Raw genomic sequence first — 9998 nt, forward strand, 5'->3', positions numbered from 1 at the left:
CCTTGTATTCACGTGCCTCTCCGTCTGTGTCCTCTGCGCTCATCAAAATGGGGCCACAGCCTCCCTCTTCAACTCACTCTCCAGTTCCTCCAAAAGAAGTAAACAAAGGAATGACCAGTGTCTTCATTTTATTAAAAGCAGCCTGGTATAAATGCAAAGAAAGAGGAAATCAAAAGTACTAATAAAACACACTCCTCAGTGACTTGTATTCCGCGTTTGCGATCTGTGCTGTGCATTTCGCTGCGGAACTGTATGTCTAACGTTTTGTGTTTCCTTTGAGCAAAACTACAAGATTCTGGACTCTGCCTTGAGGATGTAATTATGCGCTGGATAGATGCCTCATTTGCATATTTAAGTAAAACGCAAGCTCTCCTCTAATGTTTAGGTAATCTAGATGTGGGCTCTCTCTGCTACTTAAAAATTCTTCCTGGACAATTGAAAATGGAATATTTTCTGAAAAGATCAGACAGCACTGTCTGCAAAGTTGTATGAATCCTCAGAGCAGTGAAACTACCCACCCACCACCTGCGCCCCAGTACCTCAGGGACCACAAAGGCCATTTGGCGTGTTGCTGCTGCACCGGTGGGATGAGTGAAGGTGAGCGGTGCTGCTGCCCCTGACCAGTTTCTCTTCGCCTCTTGCCTGCTCTGCCTGATGAAAGGAAGTGTTCTGAACTAAGAAGTCACCATCCTTCTAGAAAGTTCTGAACAGATGAGGGCAATTTCAGAGGGAGTCTGGCATGACTAGGAGGCTTTTGTTTATCACCTGAAAGCTCATGTCTGTCACCCTGCTTCTCAGATCCCCTAGGAATCAAATGGTCTTGTAAGTACACAAACATAAATGTGTTCTGACCATTATAACGTCGATTGGGATACAAAACCAGGGGTTCAGGAACTTGGTAAGGACCGCTTTTTTTTTTTTTTAACATTTTTATTGGAGTATAATTGCTTTACAATGGTGTGTTAGTTTCTGCTTTATAACAAAGTGAAGCAGCCGCATAGCACAGGGAGATCAGCTAGGTGCTTTGTGACCACCTAAAGGACCTTTTTTTAAGATACTCAAGTATAAGTGAATAAACCAGCTTATTGGACGTCCACCTCTTCCCGTTGTTTCGTGTGAATAAACCCAGAACGGTGCTTTAAATAATACTCAAACAACGGTATCTTGAGTTGCAGTCATTCTGGGGCATTTTGGGATAGAGTTTCCTAATGTTTTATGTTACTCCATAGTAAAGTACTTACAGAACATATGGCTAAATCTCCTTCAAAATGCAGCAATTTATTTGAGAAGAATCAAGGAATTCTATTTTTTCTCATCTGTTACTCATCTCAAAACTGATTTCTAAAAATGTAATATGGATGAAGCACTGTATGATGAGGGAAGTCTGAAAACAAGACAGTGGCTGATGTCTTAATCCCACTGGGATGCAGTTTCTTCATTAAATGGGTCCATTCTAGTCACATCATAAAACTGGAAGGGACATTGGGGACCGTTGAGTCCAAACACCCTGTTTTATAGACCTGGCAGCTGAAGCACAAAAAAGTTAAGGGATTTACCCAAGATGACACAGCTGTCTAGTGGCAGACCTGGACTCAAGAGGAAATTTTCCTTCTTATCTTTTGCTATATCCATCTATTTGGTATGTAATTATAATCATCACATCTCTAGAATTTCATAGCTGACAATTCCCCACACATACACACTTAATATCATGTCCTATGCATTTTGCCTACAGCTGTAGTGAAAATGACTATCTTTGTAAATGATATATAACACTCTATCGAGTAGGTGGCCTGTCACCTTCAACTGTTACCTTCCTTTTCATTGTTTAAATTGCTTACAGTTTCTTTCTATTTTAAGTAATACCACAATGAAGATCTTCAGGCAAGTGGCTATTTGCATATTTTCAACTTGTCTTTTGTAGATAGCCTGTTGTACTATTGGAACAAAAGTATTACCAATGTTACAGCACTTTATATACCAGCTTTCCAAAAGGCATCAGTGCCAACAGCAATGAATGAAAACCCCAATTTCATTGCACCCTTACCAACGTTGGAATTTATTTTTCTCCTTAATTTTTGCTACCAGACAATTGCTGTTTTTTTAAATTGCTGTTTTTTAAAAATTGAGGTTTAATTGACAATTTATTACTGTGTGAGTTTTCATTTAATTACTAGCAAAGTTACATGATTTCCCATCATTTACTGGCCATTTATTTTCTTCTTTCTGAATCATCTGTAACTGACTCTTCAAGAGTAGAGGAGAAAGAAATGAGATTCATAGTCTCTTTTCTAGCAGTGCTCCTGATTAGCCATTAAATGGCGCCATGATGACCAAACACGTCAGCTGTCCCCAGATGGCCCTCTTTTCTTCAGACACTAATTGTCCTTATATTGAGACAAATTCCACCCCCTAAAACGTTTGGCTGAAGTTCCATGGACTAGCCTGGAAAGCCACAAAGATGCAAACCTAACTCATCTTCTACATGGCAACCATTTATATGTTTGAATAATTTCTTCCCAAAGTCTTTTCCAGAATAAATATTCCAAGTTCTGTCTATTCTTTCTCTCTTCTGGACATGTTCCAGTTTGTAGTCAGAACTGAGTACAGTTTGATGATGAGAAACTATCACTTTCTTCATTCTAGATCCTCTATTAATGTAACCAAAGGCTAAACTCTTTTTTTTTTCAGAAGTATCACACCGCGGATTCACGTTGAACTTGCTATTAATTAAAACAACTAAGTCCCAGCTGTTGGTGTGCTTCTCTAGTTGTTCATTTTGGATCAAAGTGCTGGACTTTATATTTATCTCTATTAAATGTCACCTCCTTAGATTTGGTCCATTGTTCAAGGCCAGTTGAGATTAGCAGTGGGGTGGGGGTATGAGGGGCCATCGGAAAAACTTGCTTTCCCTCCAGGCATCATTGGATCACAAATTTGAAAATGTCTTTTGTTTGCTGATTAGGACAAAGCTGGAGCCATGTAGCATGGTTCTGGAGACCCCCTTGTCATCCCCCTTAGAGGGCAATCATTCAACTAGTTATACGTATACCTGGCTTTATGAAGATATATGAAGCCTACATGTCTCCATCCAGTCAAAAGTTTGTCAAGCACACCCTTGATCTCCAAGTATAAGTCCATAGTCTTCCTTTATAAAAAAAGAAATAAAGTCCTACTCTATGCTAATGTGAATTATGCAAATTTGAAATAAGGCAACGGAGAAGAATAAAGTTTCACCTAATGTACAAACCTTGAAATAATGTAAATCCTACTTTATTCCTACGGGGGGAATTAGTCTTGATTTATGCATGTATTAAATAATATGAGATTTTAAGGAACATACCCCTCATATGAAAAGCAGCCCCAATTTATTCATCCACATCTTCATCCGTCCGTTCACTTACTATATCTTAGTGAGCTCAAGTTAGCTTCCTTGCCAAGAGCTTACAAACCATTCTTGTAATAATCCGTCCCAGAATTTTGCCCAAGGACAGCATTGAGACTATAGATCTGAAGTTTGCAGACAGTCTTCTCCTGTTTACAATCAAGAAGTTTCAGCATAATGCTGGTGGTATTTCTTCACTCCTTGTGCAAGCCCGTTTAGAGCACTGCCATATCTAGCCGGTAGTGAGTCTCTAAACATAGTCAAATGCATCTAAAATAATGGTCTTCCTTCTTAAAACAAAACTCAGAACTTGAGTTTGGTTACTTCTGGCACCTATTTCTTTTTAAATACTATCCGGCATGGCATATATAGTTAAGCACGCAGAACTTCAGTAGTCTGAGAAGGCTGCCCGAAACATGAAAGGATACAGAAGAAATAGGTTAAGGAAATTTTAAAATAGATTCTCTCCTTTACAGTCATAGTCAACCCACCCGTGTTTTTCAGCAACTTTTTGCCAATCCTGATGGCTCTGGGGATGAAGACGAAAAATCTGGTTCCTACCTTCAAATATGATCACCTCCAAAAATGCAGCTGTATCAAGTAATGGGTATCTCACTGGTGGCTGATATATCGTTCCCCAAACTTCTCAGTAGTGGGTGGCCTTTTCAAGACGTAAAAATACTTGTTGCGAAGATCAATACAGCTTTTGTCTTCCTCTTCCTCTCATGTCTCCTCTTCTCACCTCTGTTGGCTGGTGAGGAATTAGATAAGAGCCTGTTTGCCATTTGCAGACATGGCCATCCCTCCCGTGGGAGAATGATTTCTTACTGAATTGATCCTTGCTACTGGTTACCAGCTCTATGATAAAATAATTGGGTGTGTCCTTCTCTTCCACACAATGCTTCAAGTTCTCGATTTATAAGCAAGCAGTCAACCTCACCCTGCCCCCCTCCCTGCTTTCTCTCCCCACTACCTAGCCATCATCACTCCCTTCTCAAAATTGCTGTAAGAGCGAAGATTGGAGAATCCAAGCGGCACAGCATCCTCTTGCTTTATTTTAGTAATTCTGCCACCATTATGGGCGATCAAGGATGTGCAGAAAGATGCATGAAGCATTCAGTTGATTATCAGTCTAGTCCTTTCCCTGAAACTCTTCCTCACTGAACATGGACCCATAGACCTGAGAAGGTTCATTGTGTTCAGCCTCCTGCCCACAGGTGGACCATGGCAGCAAACTCCACTCGGAGCTCAGAGGGGGCATGCCATGCACACTGATTATCAGGGGCTCTAGTCACACAATACAAAAGCCATGACTTTTTGATGCTTAATCCTTTCTACTAGACCATTTCTTTCAGACTGAAAATGTCATCTAACCCATCCTGACCCATTGGCAGGGAAACTACTCGGTATTTTCTCATCTTTATTGGCAATAACTTGCCCCTTCGGAGTGAAAAGTTCAAGTGCCAATTAAGAAAATTCAGAAGGAGGTTATACTCACGCTTAAGTTAACATTCTTACACTTTGAGGATGGAACTCGTTTCATATATCTAAGAACTCATAACCTAATAATAACATAAACACGCTGCACATGAAATTGGTCCTTAGTGTTTACAAGGTGCCATCAAGAACGCAACCCACCCATCCCAAACCAACCTCTCTAAGAGCCCCCGAGTCATCCTGAATCCCTTCTGCTCTGGCAGCTCCTCCAGGGAATCCAGCACCATATTTGGTCAATTGCACCTCAAACTCACCTTTGCTTTTTTCTGGTCCTCCACCTTCATGACCACCTTCCTGGTCAATCTCCGTTGCTTCTCGTCTGGACGTCAGCCATAACCATGAGCCTCCCCTGACCACACGTTCCCCACAGAGCCACGAGGATCATCTTTCCCAGTCACTTTTTTGTTGTTGTTGTTGTACCTCACGACATGTGGGATCTTAGTTATCCCACCAGGGATCGAATCCGTGCCCCCTGCAGTGGAAGCGCCGAGTGCTAACCACTGGACCGCCCGGGAAGTCCCTCCCAGTCACTTCTGATTGTATCATCTGCTTCAGATCTTCACACCTGGCTTCATTGCCTGCAGGAGAACGGCCAAATCCCACAAGGTGGCCCTTCGAAAGGAGCCCCAGCCCAAATTTCCAACTTAATCTTGAGCCCCTCCACCCACGTGGACTGTGGCCACCCTCGGTGACCCCAGCCTCCAAATTCCTCAGGTTTTTCCTGGCTTGGGCTTCCTCATGTTCTTTCTCTCTCCCTGGAATGTATGCTCTCCCCCCTCCCTACCTCTTTCCTCCAGAAAAATCCCTGTCAATCCTTTAAGACCTAAGTCAAATTATTCTCTCCCCATGTCCCCATAGCACCAAAGTCCTGCCTGTATGGTGGCTTCCATCACACGAAAGTAAGATTCGTCATCTACCTGTCAGCTCCCTTCCCTAGAGGGGAGCTCCTTGGATGAAGGTACGCATCAGATCTTGTTCTACACTGAACCCCCAAGACAGTCGCTGCCACTTGGATACTTTAAACATTTTTATTTAATTCAGCCTCATCCCATTTTATCTACTTGATGGTTCCAGTGTCCCACTGCTCTCAAAAGAACTTACAGGTCGGTAAATTCACTTGGCACACTCCATTCAAGGGAATTTTGGACCCGGAATGAGGATAACTTCTCCCCACTTGAGACCACCGGAATAGCTGGAAGCTCTTATTTGCTGGTCTACAAGGATCTATTTAAAATCAAAAGGTAAACTCTGTCACGATATTTTGCCATATGCTGATTAGTAAGCTGAGAACTCACTGACGTTCAGCCAGTTTATTTTGTGAGAGTGTCTTACTCAGTGAGGCAGGAAACGAAGTTTTGATTCCATCTCCACCAGCTTTGCGAACGTCACTTAACTTGTGTAGGGTGGCCTTGTTCATCAGTTCTGATGGCTGGTTGGTGAACCAGCAACAGCTCCTGACAAAGTTCTTGGCGGTTGGCAAGACAAGAATAGTTGAATGATGGAGGGAATTTTTCAAAAAGGTCAAATTATTCCATTCAAAAGACTATCCTTTAGTCTAAGATTACATCTCTTCTGCTCTCTTGGTGTTAGAATGTCCTGTCTTCTATAAAATTATGGTGATCATAGATGGAGATGTTAGTTTTTAATGTCCTCATTTGACTAAGCTGATAGTTGGCAATGATATGTCAGTCCACCCAAATTTTCCTTTGATCCTGAGCCAATGCTGCATCTCTGTCTCTTTTCCACAAGAAAGTTGCCTAATATTCATCCTTAGCCAAGCTGTTAAGCAAAGGTAGAATGAGTCTGAGGGAAAGTGGTTCTGTAGTCAGTGTAGTCAGGGATCCAAAGCAGGTGTTGTGTCATTTCCAGACCAGAAATTGGGATAAGGTATGTTCTTGACCCTAGATCTGCAAACTAGATTACCATCTACGTTTGAAAATTCTCTCCCCTGGGTCCTCTAAGACCTCCCATCCCCAAGGGTCTGCATGAGCTTAAAAAGGCTCATTTATTCATTCAGCGAACACATACTAAGCATGGACTCTAGGGTCAGATGCATGCTAGGCCCTGGGCATACAGAATGACTAAGACAAGATGCACGCCCATAGGAAGCTTGCAAGGCATTGCAATGCCGCAGTATAGTAAGATAGAATTCCCAAATGGGAAACCGCCTGTGTGTCATTGCACCAAATCTCTCCAGGTGGGACACTGGGGTCCACAGAGGGAAGAGTAAGCCCCTTCCCAGGGAGCTTCCATCTTCACATTTGGCTCCAACCATTTGAGAGTGATTTCAATTTCTGGTGAGGGAACTAAGATCCCACATACCGCAGGGCAAATAAGCCCGCGAGCCACATCTACTGAGCTTGCACACCTCAGCTAGAGCTCGTGTGCCACAAACTACGGAGCCCACGTGCCTGGAGCCTGTGCGCCACAACTAGAGAGAGAAAACCTGCACGCCACAACTAGAGAGAAGCCCACATAACACAATGAATATCCCGTGTACCACAGCTAAGACCTGATGCAGCCATAAATAAATAAATAATAAATCTTAAAAAAAAAAAATAATGTGATAGCCGGAGAGCAGAGGTCATTTGTTGACCACGAGGCAACTCTGAGATGACCTTGAAAATGAAAACCAGGTGCTAAGGATGGTGGAGAAGAAAGTTATAAGGAGCCTGGGACAACACTGGTGCCATGGAATTGTCATAGCAGCCCTGTACTCCCAACCTCCAGGCTTCTTTTCCATGAGAGAAAATAAAACCCAGTCTTCTTTAAAACATGATTATTTCAGATCCGTTACTTGCAGTGAAATACAATTCCTAATGGATGCAGGACACACCATTATACCTCTCCCAGCTCTCCTCCTGACTCCTGTCCCACATCAGTGTTTCTTCCTGGATGCCCTATTGTGTTCCCAACACTACAGTCCTTCCGTCAGCCACCTAAGGCCCGAGCTTAGGAGTCGGCAAACTACATCCCACGAGCCAATTGCAGCCTCCCTCTGTTTTTATAAATGAAGTTTTTGGGAGACACAGCCTTACCCATTCTTTTATACATTGTCTATGGCTACTTTTGCACAATAACAGCAAAAATTGTGTGTTTGAGACAGAGACCAATGACTTACGATGTCTAAAATATTTACTATCCGGCCTTTTACAGAAAAAGTTTGCTGACCCCTGTATTACCCTGAAGCGGTCCACAATTTCTTTTAGCCCTCGCTTCCCGCATTGTGTCAACAAGCCCTATCAGGTGTCTCTAAGTTCCATTCCAACTACAGTCGTAACCTCTGTTCAGACCTTTGTCATCACTCCTTCGGACTTTTGTGGTGAGAGAATTTGTATAATTGGCACCCACCAGCCCCCTTCCTCACTGTGTCAGTCAAGTCCAAGCAGGGAGAGACCCCGGGGGGAGCTGGCTGTGCTGGTGATGGAGGAGCTGAGGGGGCTGCTGGGCCCTCTGAGGGGGCAGTGGGGCGGCCCAGCAAGAGCAGAGAGCCGTCACCACCCCAGAATTGAGAGGGGCCGGCGGGAGGCAGGGTTACTAGAAAGCACAGCTGCACAGGCCTGTCTAGCTGGAAGCGGCCGTGGAGTCGAAGCCACGGACAGACCACCTGGGTAGAGAAGTTTGGAAAGAAAAGCCCTTTCCTCCACCCACCTGTCACTGCTTCCCACTGGACAAACCCTGAGGGAAGCCAAGTGGCACAAGAGCAGGAAACACAGCCTCCAGGGTGAGCCCTGCGGCAATGCCTAGCCGAGCTGAGCAGAGCCAAGCAGAAGAAGGTCAAGCAATGAAACTGGGGGCAACAGGCCCCTGGCCGCACTCTGGTCCTGCCCCTCTTGTGTGTCCCCTGCACTACAACAGGCAGGCTGACCGTCCTGATCACCCATCTGACACTTCACCTGCCTAAAATCCCCCCATGTACCCTGAGCTCTGACTAAGGTCCGGATTCCGAATATGGCATGTGAGCCCTGCATGCCTGGCCCCTACCGACCCCCAGCCTGATCTCCCGACCCCTCCCATGCCCACTCTGAGCTCCAGCTGCTGCTCAGTAAGTTGCAATTTCTAGAATGCCTCCTGGTGTCCCCTGTCCCTTTGCACAGACTGTCTTCGCTGCCTTTCTGGGATGGCCTATCATCCTGCAAAACTCCCTTCCCCTGTCTTCTCTAAGCATTCAACCTCCATAGTCTCTGCAACCAAGGTGTTTGTGGTGAAAATTCCTGTATTCTAGCACTTGCCATGTTTCCTTGTAGCTATTGATTTCCAGGTCTGTCTGTGCCATGTTCTCCTAAAGGACAAGCCTTTCACCCTGCACATTTCTTTATCCCCAGGGTCTACCAAATCATCTGGCATGCAGTGGTCACTTGGTCAGTGTTTCTTGGATGGATGGATGGATGGATGGATGGATGGGTGGGTGGGTGGATGGATGGATGGATGGGTGGATGGGTGGATGGATGGACGGATGGGTGGATGGATGGATGGATGGATGGATGGATGGATGGGTGGATGGGTGGATGGATGGATGGATGGATGGATGGATGGATGGATGGATGGGTGGATGGATGGATGGGTGGGTGGGTGGATGGATGGATGGATGGGTGGATGGATGGATGGATGGGTGGGTGGATGGATGGATGGATGGATGGATGGATGGATGGATGGATGGATGGGTGGATGGATGGATGGGTGGGTGGGTGGATGGATGGATGGATGGGTGGATGGATGGATGGATGGGTGGGTGGATGGATGGATGGATGGATGGATGGATGGATGGGTGGGTGGATGGGTGGATGGATGGATGGATGGATCGATGGATGGGTGGATGGATGGACGGATGGGTGGATGGATGGATGGATGGATGGGTGGATGGATGGATGGGTGGGTGGGTGGATGGGTGGATGGATGGATGGATGGATCGATGGATGGGTGGATGGATGGATGGATGGATGGGTGGATGGATGGATGGATGGATGGATGGATGGGTGGGTGGATGGATGGATGGATGGATGGGTGGATGGATGGGTGGATGGGTGGGTGGATGGATGGATGGGTGGATGGGTGGAGGAGCACATGTCACTGGGATCTTAGCCCAGATGCTCTGTGGGAGAGCCTTGCATGTGCT

Source organism: Grampus griseus (genome assembly GCF_964374135.1).
Source record: "Grampus griseus genome assembly, chromosome: 2".
Lineage (NCBI taxonomy): Eukaryota > Metazoa > Chordata > Mammalia > Artiodactyla > Delphinidae > Grampus > Grampus griseus.